At 39.7% G+C, this 19,766-nt stretch overlaps 1 protein-coding gene across 18 annotated transcripts in view; it reads right to left on the bottom strand.

Annotated features, from left to right (window-relative positions):
- The window catches only part of PAM (peptidylglycine alpha-amidating monooxygenase), a 274,294-nt gene that overhangs the window by 198,470 nt on the left and 56,058 nt on the right, over positions 1-19,766 (bottom strand). Inside the window, exon 2 of one of the 18 annotated variants that reach the window (XM_072736679.1) lies at positions 1,845-1,945. The exons of the other annotated variants lie outside the window; for them this stretch is intronic. The gene's annotated coding sequence lies outside the window, so the exon portion shown is untranslated. The remainder of the gene's footprint in view (positions 1-1,844; positions 1,946-19,766) is intronic. 18 annotated transcript variants of the gene reach the window in all.

The raw sequence follows: 19,766 nt of genomic DNA on the forward strand, positions 1-19,766 counted from the left end.
TTAGACACTACTGTGGTCAACTACCTATTCTTGCTCTATCAAAACTCTTAGACTGGACATCTTTAGATAGTGAAATGAGTTCAAAGGAAGCCTGCTGGACAGTTTGAGTTAGACTCTCCTGGGAGCCAGGGCACCTTCTAGGGTCAGTTTTGTCTTTTGGAGTTTGGAAACAATTAACATTGGCATGGACTTTAAGCACTTAGGGGACTGAGGAAGAAAAACAAAAGACCAAAAATAACCAGGAGTAAATCAGAATGAATTCCAACAAGCAAAAATCTAGGTTGGCTAACTCAGATAATGGCACTGGGATAGTATAGAGACTACGGGGCATCAGCAGCGGGGCAGGAGCTGTGGCCTTCCCTTATCTTATGCTTTTTCCATGCTTAATACTTTTATCTTTTAAGCTAAGCATTAATCTAACTTCTTTCATGTACTCCTCCTTCAAGCTCCTCATCTTGCTTAAATACAAGACATTTTAGTAGAATGTAGTTTTAATTATATTATCTTTTAATCCCTGTGTTATCTCACAGCAGACTGTACATCACCAACCCTTTTTTTAACTTTCAGACTGGACATAACAACAACAAAAAATTTCAATCAGTGTTGCTCCATTTGCTGTTTGCACATATGGGTAAGTTAGGTGAAAGAAGATGGTGGAATAATAGTTTAGGATTGTGACCAAAGATTAAAAGACATTTTCTGCTAAAAATTTTAAATAAGAACAAAGGAAAAATTTTAAAGGTACAGTCCAACAGAGATCACATCATCTCTATAGAAAAAGGGTGAAAATGTAGGGAAATATTTAATTGGTTAAATGCAAAATCACATAGCATCCTAAGACACAAATATATAAGGATATAGACTCAACAGTTCTGTGTAGCTAATATTTATGGGGTGTTAACTATGTGCAAGGAACTGCCCAGACAGGTAAGCCTCACACGTAATAGATTAAAAAAAAAACAACAACAACCTAAGGAGGCAAATTTGAAGAAATAGTAGAGCTAATTTTTTAAAGAAAGAATAAAGGAAAATGTGATGCAACTTAAAAAAGACAAGGAAAAAGAAAATATCCCAAAGTCTCAAAACTATCTTAAGAAATTAAATGGCTGGGATGCTTGGCGGGCTCAGTCCACAAAGCATGCAACTCTTGATCTGAGGGTTGTCAGTTCAAGGCCCACACTGGATAGAGAGGCTACTTAAAAATAATACAAAGTAAAGAAAAAAGTCTTAAAAAATGAAATGAAAATAGTTATGGGAAGCAAAATAGTATTTTATCATATGCAAAAATGCAGGGTTTATTATGAGGCTACCTTCAATCTGTCACATTTATCCTTTATACATTTATCCTGTACCTTTATCACATTTTCATCCTCCACCTTCCTGATACATAGCACCTCTCTAAAAATGTTTAGACCACACTTACAGAGTTTGTTATATGGAAACTCTACACTGATTTGAGGTACCTTAAAAAAATTATATCACTTAATTCTTTTATCTTTGCTGTGTGCTTGAATGATATGTGCATCCTAAATATACAAATTTAATGAATTTTAAGGATTTGTACACCATGTCAGTAGGCAACTTCCACTCCAACCAATCTCCACACCACCATAGGCAACCAATGGTTTCTATTTCTTTCCCTATATTTAAGTTTTCCCTGTATTTAACTTTTTACAGACACTCCTCATGCCTCCTCACACTGGAAGCTCCTTATCATCACAAACTTTTCTTAGAGCTGGTAGGGATTCTAGAACTACTGGCCCAAGTTCCTTAAATTGCCCACAAGGAAACAAAGAACAAGGGAAAGTTAGTGTGAATCCTGGAACTAAGACGAGGGAACTCACGTTCTCTCAGACCAGTATAGTTTCTATCATATTTGAAGCAAGAGATTCCTTTTCCACATCCCATTCAACACCTTGTCCAGGTGCTCGGAGATCCCTTTCAACTGGAAAAAAAAAAAATTAATAAAATGTTACTTCTCTTCCACTAAGAAGAACTTTTCCTCACCTTGTCTCTCACTTGTCTATAAGCCTCTGGACTGGCCCTGGGTGGAGGGGCATGTGCTGGGATGAGGAGGAAGCTAGGTGGACAAGTGTGACAGGAAGTCTATTCCCAGACAAGGTGGCTATGTGCCAGTGTGGATGCATGTCCAGAGAAGTCTGCTCTCCGCCCAGCCTCTCCTGATGAAATCCCCTTCTCAGGAGTACCTGGGTGGCTCAGTGGTTGAGCATCTGCCTTTGGATCCTGGAGTCCTGGGATCAAGTCCTGCGTTGGGCCTGCTTCTCCCTCTGCCTGTGTCTCTGCCTCTTTCTGTGTCTCTCATGAATAAATAAATAAAATCTTAAAAAAAAAAAAAAATCCCCTTTTCAGCTCCTCTTCCCTCTTTTTAGTTTAACTTCTCATTGTGACACGATCTTCTCAGTCTCCCTCTGCTGCCCCTTCCTTGGGTTTCATCTGGAGAGGATGAGGTTGGCAGGGACATAGACTCTCCACACTCAAGACAGTTCCAGGAGCTAGGTGGGTTTAGACGGCACAAGGGAACAGCAATCTGGCACCTGTCTGCCCAGAGTAATCCCCATCCTTCTACTAGATTAGCTGGATTATTGGTTTCTTCATTTGCAAAATAAAGTAATAAAGACAGAACTTTCCTCACAAGGCTGCTGTGAGAATGAACTATGAATGTACTCAGGAAACTGGCACACAGGAAGTCCTCAATAAGTGTTAGGTTGTTATTAGCCAACTGACATCTGCCAAAGTTCCCTGGGGATCCACACTAGGTATATAATCATAAGATGGGTATTTGCAAATGCAAATAATATAGACAATACTGACACAGAATAAAACTGACACAGAAAGGAGAAATAGGTTGGAAAAGAAGACAACTTAAGGAAGAGAAGGAGAGCTTCAGCAAAGGAGTGTATGTATGTCCAGGTGCCCTATCAATTTGGGAACTCCCTTCTCTGCATTTCCACGGCACTTTGCTTATGGTACTTATCCTAATCTGCTCTGTTGTATGCAAATTATTCCCATCGAGAATGTAGGCTCCTGGGGATAAACATTTGCGACAGAAACTAAAATGCATCTTAAGTAACTAAAATTAACACTCGTCTCGTCCTTCCCACCCCTACTCCTTGGCTTGAACAACACCAAGCTTGAATAGAGGTGATTATATATTTAAACAAAATGAGAAACTAATTCAACGACTTATCTTCAAAAATGTCTGGTAATAGATGATGATAAATTTCTAAACATTCATAATTATTTTCCTTCTTTTCTGTTGGTTCTCTTCCAGAACTCATCAGAATTTTTCACTCCAACTGGGAAGTGATTAGCTTTACGAATTTAATCTTCAAAGTCTTGCCAAAGTGCCAAAAGCCACTCTTGCCCTGTACCATAAGTGGGTTTCTACAGGAATCATAAGCAAGGAGTGTATTTCGGGTTCTTCAGAATGTCTTTCAACCCAATTTCTTCATTCTTTGTTCTAACATTCTGTGAGCAATAGTCTCATTCATTGCTTTCCCCCCAAATACTGTAAAGCATGTTTTTCATTTGGCAATCATAACTATTTGTCCATTTAGACTGGGAAGGGGAAACTCCAATCAGTTCTCCTTATTTAACTATATATAGAATTCATGTCATTATGCATAATACATGTGTATTCTTTACAAATCTAGACTATATGTTTGCACAAGTATCACTGATTTCAAAATACATTTCCAGGAATATGAAATAACTATCTTATTCTTCTTTTTAAATATGTCCTTGTTTCAGGGCTTCCAGTATCTAAAATGTGTGTTTTTCTACATAATAATCAACCCCATTCATTTATCTGCATCAAAATCAGATGAGCATAAATTTCTATCCATTTCTTACCCTGCTATGTAAATAAGTACCATTCATCATAACCTATTTCTAACAGTTATAAATATACAATTTTTTTTAAAATTAGCATATTCTTCTAAACTATTTTAGTGTTGGGTTTAGGAGACAGCATACTGGAGGTTTTTCTTTATTCGTAACTAGTGCTGGTGCTAAGGGTTCAAAACACAAGACCCTGATTTAAAACCATCTCTAATAACCTTGTTAAAAACAAAATGCCCCATCAGCTCAATTTGTTTAGGAACTTTAACTTTTAAAGATGTGGGGACTACTTTATGCTATGCTCTAAATATTGTAATAGGAGGAAAAGGAAGTGGTGGAATTAAAAAATATACATATCAATTAATGAATATTCCAACAAGCTGCAGACCCACTGTCATGAAAACCCTTATATGTTACATGTAATTTTATATAAATCATTTGATGGCTTCAGCAAGAGGAATACATTCCATTTGAGCAGGCTCATGTGATGATCAGGAAATTTTGCTGCGACCACCCTCTCCACGCTGACTGAAGGCAGATGGTGCCGACATGTTCAGCTGAGGGAAGCGTTGATCACAGAGTAGCTGCCAATCAAACACTTGGGAAAGAAATGAGCTCCATCTGTGTTTTAATTACTACAGCAAAACCATCCAGTGTAACTGCCAGAGCTGCACATTTTCATGGAGTACAAGAGACATAACACGTACTTTCTTTCAAAAACCAAAGTAGAAATTGCCATATACAGTAGTAGCCCCCCCCCCCCCAAAAAAAGAGCACTGTCAATTAAGAACAGAATCTAGTGACAGTAGGAATATCCTCTCAAAAATATTTCTATTTCACGGCAGCTCTATTTCACTCTTCCTCTAAGGCAATTCTAATGTGGATGAGAGAATCCTATACAAAAACAAAAAGAGCTCCTTGAAAAGTGAAATACTATCCAACTATCTAGACACCAAAGAGTAAAATCCAATCAAATGGGAAAATGTATACATATACAAATTTCTATTACTGTATTTTTGTAATTACATAGCATATATCTATTATATTTGTTAATATACCCTTATATTATTATAAAAACTCATGTCATTAAAAGAAATACCTAAGCTTTCAAAACTTTTCTGGCAAGTGGCAAGTGTTCAGTTCCTCCCTGATGATATTAGGTTGGTTGGTTGGTTGTTCTATTATTCTCAGAGGTGAATTTATCCTGGGACCCGCCTCATTTCATCACGGTGTGGACAGGGAGTGTGGGAATACCGACGTTATCTGGTCTATACTCCCACCCTGGAGGCTTTCAGGGGATCTCTAGGACTGGGGTGTGCAAGGAAGCAGGAGGAGTTCAGGGAGGGAGTAAAAGGAAAGAGCTCTCCTTTGTCTTTTCGTTTTATACTCTCCCAACTCAGTCTTCCCTGACACCCTTTCACGAGCACTGAATATTCAACATCAAGGATTACAGAGGAAGTTCAGAGATTCACAGTGATCTCAGGGTTTTGGTTACAGTTTGAAGTTTGAGAAGAAATACTGAGCGGATGCAAATACTGACAGTAAAAGGCTTTCTAAACTCTAAACGTGCATAATAACAAAATAATTTCATTCATCCAATAAGCATTTATCAAGTGCCTATTATTATGTTGAGTTGGAGTAAAGATGAATAAAAGATGGTCCCTGCCCTAAAGGATCTCAGCGTCTAGCTAAGTGGCCAACCCCATAAGTAACTGAATGCAAGACAAGAAACACATGTAATAAGACATGTGACTAAAGTGCAGGCCTGGTGGAGGAGGGAAGGATTAATTTTGCTGGGATTCAAGGAGACTTTCGGAGGGATAAGTGGGCTTTCACTGAGACAAAGCAAAGGTTGGCGAAGCACATACCAGATGGGGGACAGCATGCAGAAAGGCAGGGACCCTTGACAGTGCATAGGGTCTCCTCATGCCTGCTTATCTCTTGGGAAGTCATCTACAGGATCAAATACTACCAAGAGGTTATTTGGAATAAGATCTAAAAGGGGCATATTACATTTAGCCATTTGAAAGTTATTGGTGACTTTTTATAGCATAGTTTTAGGTTTGAAGCAGGTTTCAAAATAAATGGGAAGTGAAGAAGTGGGTAGCAGTTCAGCAGCGAGGGGGGAAGGGAAGAGGAAAAGGAGATGGAGGGAGAGGGGTATTTTGCAGAGGAGACAGGGTGGAAAGAAGGGTGAAGACCTAATCATGCTGAAATAGGACAGAAATGGCTGCTCTTAGTGAGACTGTGTAGAGTTTGCTTTATTTTTATAATTAATCGAAGAATTCAGTTCCTTCAAAATTATTTACTGAATTAGTCTCAACTAAAGAATGATTTCTTTTTACATTAAATAATCAAAAAAGTTGGGGATCCCTGGGTGGCTCAGGGGTTTGGCGCCTGCTTTTGGCCCAGGGCGCGATCCTGGAGTCCCGAGATCAAGTCCCGCATCGGGCTCCCTGCATGGACCCTGCTTCTCCCTCTGCCTGTGTCTCTGCCTCTTTTTCTCTCTCTGTGTGTGTCTATCATAAGTAAGTAAATAAATAAATCTTTAAAAAAAATTAAAAAGGTTTATACAATCATAAACAAAATGCCCACCTTTTGCCAACCAAGTTTATTTTTTTCTTGTCCAAATTGTCCTTATGATACCTACCTTCTCATAAGTTTATTTCTCAATTTTATCCTCAGAACATGCAGTGACAAGATAGTTACTGTGAGCCACCTTTTCATAGCATGGGTAAAAAAATTAGTCCTGTCTTGAGTCAATGTTCCTATTTGTTATGGAATTCAGATTATCAATTCATTATCAGACTCTCATAACTTGGAAGATTTAAGAACTGAGCATATAAGAGAGACACTTTCAAAATGTTTTTAAAAGAAAAAACTTTTAGAAATAGGTCACACATTACCATTATAACCTTAAAATCACCCCATTTTGTAATTACCAGAACCTTGATCCTCAATAAAATGCTACCTCATCCACCTATAAAAGTTAAGTTACCAATCTAATATAAAACAATGAGACCTTTTAACAACTAGATGCTTTTTTTTTCCTTTTTTTTTTTTTAACTTTAAACTCTTACAAAACTAGAAGCCACATCACCCAACTCCATTTCCCTGCTCAAAAAATCATGGCTATTTTTGAAAGAAAATGTGTTCTCCATATAAGAAGTTATTTATTAGACCAAATTACTAAATTTGGAGTAGAACAAAATACATTATAATCTTTGCTATACTACTATGTTGAAGGTTTTTTCCCCCCACACACAAAGAAATGTACATGGCTTGATAGATTTATAATTGCAGCCAGTCATCCAAGTAAATTAAATGGTGAGGAGGCAGCTATAGTCCACTACAGCAATGGGTAAAAGGTTCAGGAAAGAGAAGATTCTTTACATGGGGAAAGGTGAAAATTTTGAATTTAGAATAAAAAAGAAAACTCTTAAGGAGTGACAGGTGACTGAAAGGAAATTCTTTGATATTCATAACCCTTGGAAACTAAGAAATGACTGCAGAGGTTACCAAAAAACCAACCAAGTAAACTAATTTATGTGTCATTGCAAACAATCAGGAAACATCACAGAATGTTTTATAACTGGCTATATACATTCTCTATCTTGTCGGTTATTCAGGCCAAAAAACTCTGGAGTTCTCCTCCAACTCCCTCTTTCATACCCAATCCTTCCTCTCTACTCCACCTTCAACGTATATCCGAAATATCTCTCTACTACTACCTGGCCCCTGTCACCTTTCACCAAGGTCACCACAGTTCCTCCCAACTGATCACCCCATTTCTGTTCCTGGCCCAAACCTCCCAGTGGTTTCTGCTCTTGCAAAGACAGAGAGGGCCTGTGCCATCTGGACCCCACTACCTGTCTGATCTCATCTCCAACTCATCCTCATTCACTCCATTCCAGACACAGTGACTTCCTAGTTGTTACTCAAATACATCTGCACACACCTGCCCCAAGGCTTGGGCCCTTGCTCTTCTTCCCTGTGGCTGAAACACTCTTTACACAGCCCTCTCCATGGCTTGCTTTTTCATCTGTCACCTCCAAAGTCTTTGTTCAAATGTGACTCTCAGTGAGTCATTCTTTGACCACCCAAACTAAAATTGCAAACCCAACCACAAACCTCACTTCTTACCTCTACATCCTGCTTTATATTTCTACTTGGTGCTAACCGTCCTTTATCAGTCAGAATATTTTAGCTATTTACATATTGTCAGTTTTACACAACTAGAATATACAAACTCCATAAAGGGAGGAATTTTCATTTATGAATTAACAGTACTTGACACATAGCTGATTCACAAAAAATATCTGCTGAATGGCTGAATCAAATCAGATAGTTCCAGGAATAGATAGTTGCTAATGATACATAAATCTCTTCATTTCTTGGACAGTGGTTAAAAGTTTAGCCTGGTTTAAGTTTTCTTCTTCTTCTTCTTCTTCTTCTTCTTCTTCTTCTTCTTCTTCCTCTTCCTCTTCTTCTTCTTCCTCTTCTTTCTTCCTTCCTCTTCTTTTTAAAGATTTTATTTATCTATTTGACAGAGAGCACAAGCAGGGGGAGTGGGAGACGGAGAAGCAGGCTCAACGTGGGGGTCAATCCCAGGACCCTGGGATCATCACCTGAGCCAAAGGCACCCCTGGTGTAAGTTTTCTTAACTTAAAACATAAATTTTAGGTGAAAAATCACATAACAAGCTACCTCTGAGGTAGAGTCATCATCTTAAATAAAGACTTGGCACCAATAATCAAAAATAAGAGATAAAGTCAATGGTGAGGTCAATAATTTGAATCTATCCTTAAATAACCAAAAGATACTGATGGGATTATCTTTGATGATAAAAGTTTCACAGAGAAGCAAATACCCGAAAGAGGTGAAGGACCGGGCCCTACAGATAAATGGCCATAAACACTGGCCAACCATTTAAGACACCTTTATTTAAGGCTTCTTGACGTCATTACAGAAAGCTTCTAAATGAGCAAGGACATTCAAACTTCAGTTCTTAGAGACTATATGAAATCAGAAAATGTAATTTCATAACCGAAGTAATTTGTAATGCATTCTGTGATTTTCTTTGCAAACACGACTAAAATAATAGTTTGAGTCCTAATGACTGCTCCATATATGCCAATCCCAACATAGCTAATTAGCAGCAAGCAAACACTCTACACTTGACATTATCTCTTTCACCAATGCTCCAGGTTGTTGTTAGGCCCAGACTGATCTGGGAGCAATTAATGTTTTTGCAGTATGCAAATCTAGAGTGGAGTTCACTAGATTTCTACTGGCAAATACTAGCTAAAGCAGGGTCCTCTGTCTTTTTTTTTTTAAGATTTTATTTATTTATTCATGAGAGACACAGGATAGAGAAAGAGAGAGAGAGAGAGAGAGGCAGAGACACAGGCAGAGGGAGAAGCAGGCTCCATGCAGGGAGCCCAATGTGGGACTCGATCCCAGGTCTCCAGGATCATGCCCTGGGCTGAAGGCAGCACTAAACCGCTGAGCCACCTGGGCTGCCCAGGGTCCTCTGTCTATTATCTTTCCCAGAACACCTTCATAGCATGAATTTAAGAAACAGCAAGCTCCCAAGTTGGGTTAAATGTGCACTTATTATTGAAGAGACTTGAAATGCCTTGGAAACACTACATGAATTCATCTCTCTTCAAGCTACAGACTTCCCAAGACTGAAATCCTCAACTTCCCTCCAAACTTGCCTCCTTCAGTCTTCCCTAGTTCTTCTCATCTCCCTTTGGGGATTGGAGAACAGTCATCTTTATCTATTTATCCCTCCCTTCTCACGTATAATTGATCATCAACACCTGTAGATTGCTAAAGTAAATCCTTAGTTCTCAACTGCAAGAATGCATTACCCATTCAACTGGCCTTCTTGCCTCTGGTCTTCCCATGATTGGATCAATTATTCTTTTATGCACTGTTATCAACTGTCTCTCCCGTCCTTTAGCTCTATCCTTTTAGCTATAAGATTAAAGAAAACCCCAATCCGTTGTGCTTCTGTTTAAAGAATTTCAATGGCTCTTTATTTTCCACTGAATTAAATGCAAATCCCTCAGGCTAAGATTTAAGGTCCTCTCTAACCATGCCCCCACCCTTATTACCCAGTCTTACCTTCTCCTAGTTCACTTCAGTATAGAAAGCAGCAGGTGTCGTATCTACTAAACATCTGTAATCTTCCTCTTTAAGTCCACAGAGCACTTGTGGTATTAATAAACTCATTTACTCATTTATTTGACAAATAGTCACTTATTGCATAATATGTGCTAAATATTGTTTTCAGAGCTGGAGGTACAACAGTGAAAAAAACAAAGGCTCCTGCCTCGTGGAACTTATGTTCTTGTGGGGACAGAAAATAAATTCAATCAACAAGACAAATATGTTAGCTACTGATAAGCACTAAGAAGATGAGAAAAGTGAGAAAGAGAATTATGGATTATTGGGGTACAGTTGGCTGGGGTGAGCTCATAATTTCAAATAGGATGTTCAGAAAAGTTTCACAGAGAAGCAAATGCCCAAAAGAGTTGAAGGACTGGGCCCTAGAGATAAATGGATGACGAGCACTCGAGGTGGGGGGAGAGCAAATGCCAAGACTTCAAGTGAGACACTGTTTGGCTTACCACAGTGAGACTGTAGAAATATAGTGAAAGGGGTAGATGGAGACCCCTTGTTTTAGGACTAAACTTTTACTCTGAACATAAGGAGAAGCCACTGGAGTGTTTTCAGGAGAGGAGAGGCATGATCTGACATGTTTTAAGACAATCACTTGGATCAATATATTAAAATTAGACTGCAAGAATCAAAGCAAGAATTGATAATGATGGCTTGGACCTGCATGGGTCCAAGTGGGGGTAGTGCTGGTGGGAAAAGTAGTCAGCCTCTTGGTACCACTAACAGGATATGGAACGTAAGAGAGAAGGAAAGGGTGACTTCAAGGTTTTTGACCTGAGCAACTGGAACACTGCTGTCCATTAGAAGAAATACAGTGTGAGCCACACAAGTAACTTCTAATTTTCTTACAGTCACATTTACAAATGTAAAAGGACAAAGATGAACCCAACTCTTAAAATATAGCTTATTTAGCCCAATAAAACAAACTATTATTCCATAATTAAGCAACATAAAAATTATTAGTAAGAGATTTTACATTTTTTCTCAAACTCTCTGAAATCTGGTGCGTATTTTACATTTACGGCACATTTAGTTTAGTCTAGTCACATTTAAGTGCTCAACAACCACATATGGTTAGTGGCTACCATACCGCAATTGTGCAAAACTAGAATGATGAAGTGTTTCTTTCTTTCTTTTTTGTAACAGGAATACTAAATGTAATGGGGATATTACTTATAGCTTAAATTATAATAGCAAGTCATGGGTGGCAATCCAATATTCACTCATAAGGAGAGTTAACAAATTATGGTACAACCAAGTAGCTCCTAAAAGCTAGTTTCCCAAAGAGTATTTAAGAGTATGCGAAACATATCCATAGTAAATACGGGGTAGAGAGGGGTTTGGGGGAGGGCCAGAAGAAGAAACAGTGTTCACAATACGATCTCATGATTAGAGAAGAGAAATAAGTGTGCACACATAAACGTGGAAACACATATGTCAAAGTGTTAATATTGATCATTTCTGGAATAACTGACGGAGGAAAAACTGTAGGAAGAGTAGCTTTGACAGAGGAAGACAATGAGAAGTTTTGAACGTACTACATTCAGGATGCCTATTACATACCCCAAGTAGATATGTTGCCTAGAGTCAAGAGAGAGATTCTGATCAGTAATAGGAATCTGGGAACTGTCAATGCACAGATGGAATTTAAAGGCAAGAGATCACATGAGATCACAAAGAAAGTAGCTTTCAACCCACAAAAAAAAAAAAAAAAAAAAAAAAAAAAAACCCGGGACCAAAGACCGCGTGCTACAATATCCAACTTTCAGACTACAGAAGATGATGACGAACCAGCAAACAAGACAGGGAAGAAAGAAAAGCAAGTTGGGTTGAAAGACAACCAGAAGAATGTGCTACTTGTAGAAGCAGAGAATGACCACCTCTTTCCAAGAATGCTGCAAGTCACGTCCAGGGAGAACGAGAACTGACCAAGATACTGGCACTTCTGAAAGCCAGTCGTGGTTCTAGTATGAGCAGTTTGGGTGAAGAAGTGGGTTCTGGAAGAAGTGGGTTCAAGACAGAGCGAGAGAAAATGAACCGCAGAAAAAAAAATCATGGATCACACTTGAGCACTCTGCTATGAAAGGGGGTGAAGAAATGCAGTGTTTTTATCAGTGTGGAATTGTATTTCTGCATTCTCATCTTATCTCTCCCACTCTAATGTGAGTTTCTTAAAACAAGGGAATGCCTTGATTCTCCCAGACCAGTACTACTTTTGCGGCAAAGAATTAAAAATAGGTGCCTAGGAGTAATTATCATCATTTAACACAGGCTGGCATACTGAACGCTGAGGCAAACCAATGGATTACATCAGAGTTAATTCACGATTCAGATCATCAAATGGCGAAAACCTTGACTCAGGGTAAACACCTCTGAAAAGTAACTGCAATCTGATAATTACTGGCTGTCACAAAGCCTAAGTATGAATTTCTTGGTGAAAGCTTTTATCCAAAAAAAAAAAAAAAAGCTTTCATGAAGAATGCTCTTTTTCTTTTTGCCAAATCCCAAGTTTAAAACTGACCACTCATTTCTTTGACATTACTGCAAAGATGAAAAAATCCCAAATACCAAAACCTCAGGCAGATAACCAATGAGTTATCTGCTATGACACAAAAAGACCGTGGACTGTAAACCAAATCAATATGGGAGGCTGTTACAATGAAGAATACGGTGACTACAGAAATCCATTATCCTTCAAACTTCCAACATTTTACTAAGTCTGGGCAAATTTCAAGCTATTGTTTCTAAACAATCAGCCTTTCAACAATAGTTCAGTCTTCCTGGAAAATCCTCATAGAGCCAACATATTAGGAGGTAATTCTAGACAACTATTAATCAAGTTTAACATATGCTGCTTATTAGCATAAAAATATCTGCCTCCTTAAGTTCCATTTAGAAAACACAAGTCCTTTCTAAATAGGAAGTAGAGAATTCATTCTATGACGTTAGCACCTGGGATTGAGAGGAATGATGGGCAGAGAATGAACAGGACAAAGGAATAGTTGCGGTGATCTCGAAGACATGTCAGGTCCAGAGGTTTTTAAACTCGGGTTTCAGCCATTTCAGAGGCTACACCGGGAACTCTGCAGAAATTTCAATGCGTGAATACGGCAGTCTGTTTTGCTCACCACAAAATGCCTTAGGAAACCCTTGAAGTAATTCTGTTGGTGCTGCTTCTTTACCTCATCCTATTGATGTCACAAGACTCCAATTTCTCAACACAATCACAGTGCTCTATTTCAGTGCCCCTTTTCCTGGTTTACAAATTCTAGCTTCAATTTCTTCCCACTGTTACCACCCATGTCCCTTCCTTCCTTACCACTCTGTCCTTTAATTTCACCCGCCTTCCACCCCCCGAAGGAGATTCTGATAAGCAGACAACCAAGGCTCCACCGTAGGAGCCAAGGAGGGGCACAGGCGTAGGTGTGCAGCACCACGCTTTACATTCCAAGGGCTTCAAGAAACAGGAGTGGGGCTGCTTACACTAAGAGTTAGAGGGAAACTAAAGGAAGATGCAAACCGCAGTAAAGAGAAGAACTAACCTCTGGAGCATCCAGTGTCAAGTGACTCCCTAGGGGTGTGTCTGTGTGTGCATGTTGCACGTGTAGGTGTATGAAAAGACAGCCTACGACAGGAGAAATACAGAGAAAGTAGAGTTTTGAAAGTCAGGCAAGTAGGACTAAGAAAGGGAGGGGCAGATAAAAATCTTAACAGCTTAACAATAGGTCTGCCACCAAGTAAATGCATCAATTCATTTCGTATTTTAGGAAAAATGTGCTCTTCGGTAGAACGTAAATAAGATGACTTTATCAAATTCCAACTGGACTTTGCCACTTGGCAAAAATTACCATGAAAATAAAACCACGAGAGTCATTAAAAGATAAGAAAGTTCCTTTCCGTAAGTAATTCCTCTCTGAGCTGAAAACTCCTTGAAATCCAAGGTCACGTCGTCCTTCATTAATCCGGCATTGTGTTTAGTGCACCGTCATGCACGTGAAGGCATTCAATAGTAATTACTGAGATTGCATTTTGATTGAAGAGGACACGAGTGACCTTTGCCAATAAAGGGAAGCAAGGCCGCCTGACTTCTAGCATACTCCAATATTCCAACTGGTAAGTTGTATTCATCTGTCACTTTTCTCTAAGACTCTTGGAAAAACGTTGAGCTTAAATTGCGGCATGTGCTTGTTATCAGAAGGTTTCAATTTCACAAAATCATTGGTGAGCTCATTCCCTTACTTATGACTACTGAGGCTGCAGGCCGGTCTGCAGTGGCCTCCCCTCCCCTGCATCTTTGGTGGGGCAAAGAAGCACCTGAGAGCAGCTCTACTTCCCATCACTAATGGAAGATGGAAGGCAGGGGCAAGGGGGCCCCATCCTATGAGCATACTACTGTGAAAAGGAAGTCCCCATCCTGTCATTCTAGGCTTTATCCAGCACCCCAGCTTGAAGTCCTCCTACTGGGAGGACCTACAACTTGTTTGTGACAGAAAGGAAAGGTTGGGCCTTGAGTGTCCTAACCCAGGCCCAGGGTAGGGGGTGGGGGGGACAGCTCAACAGCCAGTAGGATGTATAAACAAAGACTGATTTTGATTTGGTGGCCTGGGCAGGCCAGACAGGCCTCAGGGCAGTGGTGGCTGCAAGCCTCTTGATCAGGGAGGCTATGAAATACAGCCTTTCCCACGTGAACAACAACCAGATAGGAAAATGAGCACGTAGGGGGCGTAGGGGCAGCCGCATGGCTCAGCGGTTTAGTGCCGCCTTCAGCCTGGGGTGTGGTCCTGGAGACCTGGGATTGAGTCCCACGTGGGGCTCCCTGCATGGAGCCTGCTTCTCCCTCTGCCTCTCTCTCTCTCTCTCTCTCTCTCTGTGTCTCTCATAAATAAATAAATAAAATCTTAAAAAAAAAAAGGAAAGAAATAAAATGAGCACGTGGACAAAAACCTGATTGGGTTACAGGCACAAGGAGAGTCAATCAGATTAATACAGCCCACACCAAAGAGCCCATAACTGCCACCCACCCTAGATTTTAAGGCCCAAATGGCGACCCTCTTGGGCCCCCTCCCCCTTCAGGATCTTTGTACTATGGTGAATAAACTATGCTTTGCTGCCCACCACTCTGCATCTGTCTGGCCTACCTCTTCCTTCTTGGAAGCGAAGTGACCAAGAACCGTGGGCACTAAAGGAAGAGAGAGCCTGTCACATCATGACTGTGGCTGAAACCCAGGGAACCAACCCCCTGCCCCCAACATAGGCTTACTCTTTGTGAAGTCATCTAGGACACAGTAAGCACCAAGTATGGGGAATGGTTCCCTCCGTGCCTTCCCACCTCCTGGCTGGTCCTGCACTGCAGTGCTCACAACAGCCCCCGACAGAAGATGCCAAGCCTCTGTCCCTGTACCTCGGTGCCCTTGAACTACTGCGGCTCCACCTTGGTTCTCCCTATCTGCCCCAGGCCACAGACTGGGTGCCCTCTGCTCCCATCAATACTCACTCCAAAGCAGGAGTTGATGAAAAAGATTGGTGGGCCAGTTACATAAAATCTTGCTTCCATAGCAGAAGTTCAGAGAAACGGGGGCATCCCACACATTAAAATTAAAATAACAGAACTTTCTTCATAGATACTTCAATAATTTCTTTTCTTTTTGCAAGTCTCGCCCATTTTAAGTCAGATTAGCACAGCAATAAATTAAAGGAAAACAAGGGAATGCAAGGTCAGTGAGGAAAGTGAGTAGAGCTTGCGGTGGTTCTCTGATCTACAAAGCCTTCAGAGAAACAAAGGTTTGCGATAACTTTCTAGTTCCATCATTTCTTTGCTGATTGCCTTTACTCCCTTTCCCTGCAAACATCCCCCTAGAAATAAAAATGAGCTAGTTTTCAAAACAGCCCATGAGAAATCATAACAATCTTTGAAGTTTTCATTTTGAAGTCTCCTTCCACCTTATCCACCACACACTGACCACATATGATTCAGAACCTCAGAACTCTCATCTCCATTAATTAGCTCCTTTATCTCTGATTTCTCTCAAAGATAAGCTTTTAAGATAATTTTTGACAAAGTTAAAGGATCAGTAAAGCAACTGAGCCAGTTCAAAATGATTTAAAGATTAAATAGTCTTCTATCAGAGAAGACAGCTGCTCTGTGAATTTTTTTTTCAAGGAAACAGAGAGATTTAATCTCTAATTTACTGTAGCTGGGGAAATTCAGTATTAAATCGAATACTGTGTGTGTGTGTGTGTGTATATATACATACATACATACTTTTTTAATATTTAAAAGTTTAGATTTCCTTCATCTATATTAGCACTTAAAAAACACATACTCTTGATAAAAGAAACTAAACATTGAAGTGAGTTTAATATGTACATAAAGGAAGAAACTACCAACTAAATCTATATTTTTGTTTATAGAGGCATTTCCTACAAATCACAGTTATTTTGTTGTTTATCAAATTGTCTAGCTGATTTTGATTTGCAACTTCATTGTCAACCAACATCTTTCTTTTGGTAATGATATTTTTATTGACAAATAAATTCCATGATGGCATAAAATGAGATTATGCTTTTAAATAGAATCTTAAGGTTCTTGTACCTCTCTAGTGCCAAAAGGACCAAGAGTTACTTTAAAAAAAAAAAAAGATTTTGTTTATTTATTGGAGAGCCCACAAGCAGGGGGAGTGGCAGAGACTGAGCAGGGAGCCAGACCCTGGGATCATGACCTGAGCTGAAGGCAGGTGCCCCCTCTGCGCCCCCCCATAGTTACTTCTTGCAAAGAAATGTGCCTTCCACAAGCTCTTGTCTTCTAAGCAAGGGTCCTAAAGTACTGTTCAATTTTCCTTAGAAAATGATTCCAAAAATAAAAGGAATATGAGCAAGAAAACACTTGGTTTTCCTTCCGTTTTTCCCCCCCCTTGGTTCCTTCCTTTTTTTCTTTTTTTCCTTCAGAGAACCACAGCAAAAATAATTTCTGGTTTTCTGTCCAAAAGTAATAGGCTGAAAAAAAAAAAAACTAAAGTAATAGGCTGGAGTTGTTTCTCCTTTACATCTTTTATCATTAGTGTTTAGCAAAGAAGTCTTTAAGACTATTGCTAGGTATCTGGAGGATCCATGTGCCATGAACTGGCTCAAATCTGTGATAAAGACAAGAGGTGAACAAGAAAAGAAAGTATCTTTGCAGCTGTTGACCTCAAGCCTAGTGTTATTGATGATGCTAACATTGTGCCTTTCCTAGGAAACCACGCAGGCCCCAGATTCACGGCTGGGTCTTTTGACGGAGATGGCTTCAGGCCAGATCGATGAATGATAGTGTTATTCAAACCTCAGGGTTACTAGTGCTCACCTCTGGGTCTCTTCAGTTTCTAAGGAAACCCAGGCTGATTCACAAACGAGTTAACTAATGGAATTTTCACATTCCCAAATCAGCTTTGTTTAATTAACTTCATTTGACGTGAGCCTCTCACTAAAAATATTAAACTGAGAATACTGTCACTTTATAAGGCTCACATCTGTACCTTGGAATTTTTTAAATGTTTGAGTTGGTGAAACATTTCTTTCTCATCTCTTTTTCCCTGATTAATTATGCAAGGGGCTGGCTGCACCCACCAAATTAGGTCAAAATTTCATAGGGTCTGTTGGCAATCACCAGTTTAACTTCCAGGTCTCGGTAAAAATATCTGATTTGTGGGGGGACCTGGGTGGTTCAGTGGTTGGCTGAGCGTCTGCCTTGGGCTCAGGTCGTGATCCCAGGGTCCTGGGATCGAGTCCCACATCGGGCTTCCTGCAGGGAGCCTGCTTCTTCCTCTGCCTCTCTCTGTGTGTCTCTCATGAATAAATAAATAAAATCTAAAAAAAAAAATATATATATATATATATATATATATATATATATATATATATATAGTCTGACTTGTGAATGTAATGTTGATAAAACCAGCCTGGCATTTTGTCATCTTTCTTTGGTGGGTAGAATAATGGTCTCTAAGATGCCTCTTTCCTAATCCCCAGAACCTGTGGATATGTTGCTCTACATGACAGAAAGGACTTTGCAGGTGCGATTAAGATTAAGGACCTTAAAATGGGTTATAGGACTGTCCTGGGTTATAAAAACTGAGTTCTTGAAAAGTGGAGAATCTTTCTCGGTAGCAGAGAGCCAGAGAGGGCTGCACGAGGCCTCCTCAGTCAGCACCTGCTAGCTGTAAAGAGGAAGGAAAGAGGCCATGGGCCGAGGAGTATAGGGCAGCCTGGAAGATGGAAAAGACAGGGAAATGGGCTCTACGCTGTTCCTCCAGAAAGGAGGAACGTAGCCCTCCTGACACTTTGACCCCGTGGTCCACGGAGACCTGTGCCAAGAGGTCAAGAGACTTCTAACCAACAGAGCTACAAAACACTGACTCCCTATTCATTAAGCCACTGAGTTTGCAGTCATGTATTACAGCAACAAATGAAAACTAATACACTTTCTAGCTGTTGGATTGTTTTAATCCTTCCTGTTGTAGGAGGAAAGTAAACTGAAAGGTTGATTAGGAAAAAGCACTCATTATGCTTTATGTTGGCAAATCGAACTCCAATAAAAAAAAAAAGATACCAAAAAAAAAAAAAAAAAAAAGGGAAAAGCACTCCGCTCCAACTAGGGAGTAGGCTGCCGTGAAAATGCAAAGGGGCCTGTGAAGGTGTGAGGGTCCAGGCTCCATGCCCAGCTTGGCCAGGACCCAAAGAGAGCTGGGCAAAGCCCTTAGCCAATCCCTCGCAAGCGGAGCCTCTTTCCTCTCACCAGAAAAAATGTTCACTTCCAGGTCTATGTTCTCCATACGGCTTCCTCTAATTCTTGTGGACGCTGTCTTGATCTAGCTTGTAGTCTTTCTAGTGAGAACCAAAGTGATGCTTTCTCTGCCATGTTTCATCGGTTCCTACTGGTCAACTCTACAGAATTGCAATTTCCATATTTCAAGCAGGCACAAGTTTAAGTATCTGTAAGACTTAAAACATTCTTATTACGACATGAGAGCAAAATGAAAGCTCCCCTAAGCCAATTTTTAAAATCTCTGTGCTTAAAACTGCTTAGAAGTCCTTCTTGACTCCGGCATGAAAGAAACTGTAATCTTTACAGTCCCCCCCTACATAAACTGCCACCTGCATCAGTTAAGTCAGCAGGAGAATATTTTCATGGATATCTTGAGGGTTAAAATATACAGAAGTATTTTTTTAATTATGCAGAGTTAGCTACTCAATAGATTAAATTATATCATCCAAAACGTTAATATAACGAGGTGCAAGAATGTGATGGAACATAGCCTCGAATACAGCAGTTTTCTTTCCAACACAAGCATTTTAAAAGTGTTTCAATAAAAGGATTTTCAAAAGTATGGAAACTGTTTACACTGACTTAATTCTTTTTAATATTTAACCTACCATAATCTAAGTCACATTATATAGTAATGTGATTAGGTAATATGTAATATACATATTAATATGTAAGTATATCATAGTATCTCTACTTTCCAGGAACTTTTTTTGATAGCAATTAACTAGCAAATTTTCAAACACGTAAATAGGATTAAGTATTCTAAACATAGGGTGATTAAAAGTCAAAGTATCTTAGCATATTTTCAGAGTAGAAAGAAACTCACAAATAAGCACTTATGATATTTAAGACAGATGTTCTTCGGCAGCCCGGGTGGCTCAGTGGTTTAGCGCCTGCCTTCAGCCCAGGGTGTGAT

This window comes from Vulpes vulpes, chromosome 14 (genome assembly GCF_048418805.1).
Source record: "Vulpes vulpes isolate BD-2025 chromosome 14, VulVul3, whole genome shotgun sequence".
Taxonomy (NCBI): Eukaryota; Metazoa; Chordata; class Mammalia; order Carnivora; family Canidae; genus Vulpes; species Vulpes vulpes.